This window comes from Natrix helvetica, assembly GCF_964273705.1.
Source record: "Natrix helvetica genome assembly, chromosome: Z".
NCBI classification, from domain to species: domain Eukaryota; kingdom Metazoa; phylum Chordata; class Lepidosauria; order Squamata; family Natricidae; genus Natrix; species Natrix helvetica.
In genome coordinates, this window is record NC_138554.1 from 60633705 (window position 1) to 60637838 (window position 4134).

Genomic DNA, 4134 nt, shown 5'->3' on the forward strand with positions numbered 1-4134 from the left:
GAGGGATTTATATTCCTTGCAGACAACTGGTCATTTTCATTCTTTTAGAGAGTCGTTGAAGCACTTGGAGATTTATCTGTGTCCTCAGGGTCACCTGAATAACGCAAATGAAGGTGAAGCCTTCTTAGAACTGCTGAAAGGACTATGTTGTGCCATGAGTTTATGAAGTGGTTGTTTTGTTTCACCAATGTACACATCTGCCCTCACTCACAACATATACAACACTACTGAGTTTGTGTCTGAATGTTTTATCCTTGGGTTGGACAAGCTTATACGTTAGTGTATTCTTGAGTTTAAAGTGTGCACATATGTTGTGTTGGATGAAGATCCTTCTGAGCTTTTCAGATATTCCTGCAATATATGGAATGACAACATTCCTTCATTTATTTTTGTCTGTTAAGGAAAGAGCTTCCATTGGATCTTTTGGGGGATTATGGGATAGCCACATATTCTGAGGGCTTCCTTGATGTATTTTAGTTCTTTTTCTTTCCCATCTTTGCTGGTAGGCAGGCTTTCAGTTCAGAGGTATAGGGTTCTGATAACTCCCATTTTGTGCTCCAGTAAGTGGTGAGAATCAAAATGAAAATATTGATCTCTGTGTGGGGTTTTTCTGTAAACTTCTGCTATCCCAAGTGGCACTCTTCAGGTGACCCTGAGAACACAGATAAACATCCAAGTTGCTTCAATGGCTCTCCAAAAGAATGCAAAAGACCAGCTATCTGCAACGAATATAAATCCTTCCATTTGCCACCATCCAGTCACAGCTAAACAAGCTTCTTGGATAAGAAGTAAAATGTCTTCAAAGAAAAGCAAAAAAGTCCAATTGCCTCTTGAAAAACCAAGATACAATGAGATAGAATGCTGTACAAAACAGGCAAGAATGTATTAATAAGGGAAATCAGTGTAGCAAAGAGAAACTACTCCAAAAAGCTGAGGAATCCGCTATCAAAAAATGAACCAGAAAATGTGTGGGAAAGTCTGAAAAATATCACTGGCTACAGCATATGTCCCTCCTTGCTTAAGGGAATCAGCAACTGGTAGATGATCTGAATTTGTTCCACTGGTTTGAGAGGAGACCACTGTCTCCTCTCTACTCATTCACTACCCTTTCCACTTACCAACAACAGCCAAGTCTCCTATACCTGACTCCACCCTTCTGCCTCCCCCCCCCACCTCTGGTGATTCTGACTCTTCGACTTTGAAATGGAAATGAGCACCACCCCCTAGACTCGGGAATGACTGGCACATATGTGCGAGGAGAACCTTTACCTTTATACTGCAGGAATTGAATATTAAAATTAATAATTTATTTCAGAAGGATCTTGGCGTGAGAAATTCGCTTCCTGGTGACATTTCTCTGCAAGTAGAAATATCTTTCTTCCTGGCTGACATTCAGTATATTGGAGGGAGAAGCTATCATTGGTAATTCTGTTTGGCTTTTAAAAATAAATTGATATGTTTACTCTTCCTATTTATTTGGCTGTTTGCTTTAAAAAATTATGTAATTGTTTACATAATTGTAAACAACCAAAGTGGCTTACTAGCAAAGCAATGGATTCTTAGTTGACTGTTGTCTGCCTGCCTTTTTCTTAAGGATTTTCCCTACAGAGCAATATATGATAATTATTATGTGTCTCTGAACAGCTTTTTAACTGAGGAAAATAAAAACAAATACTCAATAAGTCATTCTGGCAATTGATGACTCTCTAGAAATAAAATCAGACCTTGGAAAAATATTTGCTAATTGCATGAAAATATTTCTATGCATATATGGGAAATTAAGATAAAAAATAGAAAATGTTATTAGAAATATAAACCAGGATAATCATTTTCTTTAAATATATATATATATATAAGGATATGGATCTATATCATACTCTTTAATTTTGACATGGATTGGTATGAACATTATACATCAAAGAGAAAAAGTAAGAACTATGGCCAGCCAATATGACTCTGAAAACAGGATTGGAAAGATGACAAAATGAGACTTTGAAGGGAAAAATGAGGGCAACAAGAAAGGAGAAATTGCTCAGATGAGGTGAAAGGTGTTCTTTAAAAACATTAAAATCACACCATAGAGAAAAAAATGCTATTGTAGCACAGATAGACTGATAGCTTTGGAGGGCAGAGGTGAGCCTGTTACACTTCAGAGCCTTAGGTTGACTGAAATAGGCTTACAGACTTTTATCCCAATTTTCTAACCATATTCCAATTTTATTAGCATTTTCAAAATGCTAATAACTTCATTTGGTTCAGTTCTGCCCTTATTCTCCTTTGAACACTCTTTATTTTTTCCCTAACCTGTTCTTTCAGAACATTTTCCTTTTTTGCAATTACTTCATGCTGATAATGAACTGATTCCTTTTGCTTTAACTCAGATGCTCACAGAGATATACATTCAGAAGGGATTCTACAAGACAAACATTCTTAAATATCAATATCCAATATTAAGTCATTAGTACCTCCTCATTTTTAATAAATTTATTTCAAAGATCTTACATACAAAATAGAAAGCTACAAAAAGAAAAGAAAAGACAAAGGAAAAGGAAAAAATAGCTTCCCATTTCTAAACGAATTCCCAGTGAAGATTGTAGTTGCTTCTATTTTTTTGTTCAATAAACACATTTCTTTTTACATCAATGACAATAAAGCTCTTTCAGGTTACCATATTCCAGTCAATTCTGCTAATCACCTCACATATACACCAGTGTCATTCTTAGTAGTGCAAGATGAATGGCGCTTAATTTTGGAAGAACATTTGAAATGACACGCTTTGAATGTGTGATCTGTGTTATCTATGCACTTAGAAATTAGCTTAGTTCCACTCTCCTCCTTCCCTCGATTAATGCTTCAGCCTAAATTTTCTTTTTTTTAAAAAAAATTGTGTTTCCTAATATCAACAATTTCATTATTTATTACTGCAATATATGAATATTTAGTTAGTTAGTTGTTACCTGCTTTTATTATGTTTACATATAACTCAAGGCAGAGAATCCAACACATCTTCATCTCAACATATATTACAATTATTTAGTTAGTTATTTTGTTACATTTAGTCACTGGCTTGTAAGCAGTTTTAGACCCAAGATGGCAGCATATGTTCTGTCAGCTAAGGAGAATCAGCTGGCAGAGCATAAGAGCGGGATCCTTTCTTCTTTTTTAATATGTTTTTATTTTATTCAAATCAAAGTTAAAATATAAAATACAGAGCTCAAAAAGTAATAATCCAAAAGGACAAAGAGAAAAAACCACACAGAACACAAAACAACCAAAGCATTAAAAAATGTATTTTAAAAAAGGCATTATACAAATATTATTCCCTCTAGTTGAATACTGATTAATATACCACTACAACATTAGTTCCTACCCTTGCAAAACAAGCCCTCCCAAAAATTTTAAACTACTGAATTTTGCAACTTGCTGACCTGTCTTCTATATGTTATATTAATAACCAAGTTATTAGTTAATAGAAAAAAACAATACTAGTGAAAAAAAAATTCAAAACTCTCTGTTAACAGGTTGTTACTGTAATCCACACACAGAAAATTTACCATGGCATCTTATCTATTCCAAATCATCCCAAAATTTATAAACAAATAGTCCTGGATCAAATATCCATGTGTGTTTCTTAATATCATCTCTAGTCAATTATTGTTTAATTATATATTGCAAATTCAGTCTCCAAAATAGGTCTATCTACTAATCAAAGTGCAAGCAGAAGTGATTGATAATTAACTATAATAAATTCATCCAGTCTCCCTCAAACTTCATAGATGTCTGGAATCTGTCTCTTTCCTTTTCAGTCAAAGGCATAACATTGAAAGAACATGCAGACTTAAACTTCAGAACAACAGATGAAGTCCACTTTGGTGGTTCTCCAATTCTGATGGAGATCGTGATGAAATTGGATCAAAGTGCTTTTATGTATCTTCATCTATGTCCAAAGATAAAACTTCAGATCTCAATATTCTTTTAACAATCATTATAGTTTGGTCAAGCTTTCAAGAAAGAATTCCACTAGGAGCTGAACATCTCCCTACTGTCCTTCCTTAGGTTTCAGAGACTGTTCAGCCAACATAATCTGGGAAACCTAGCTAGGGAACAAAGTACAAAAAATGTATGCTTGTCTCT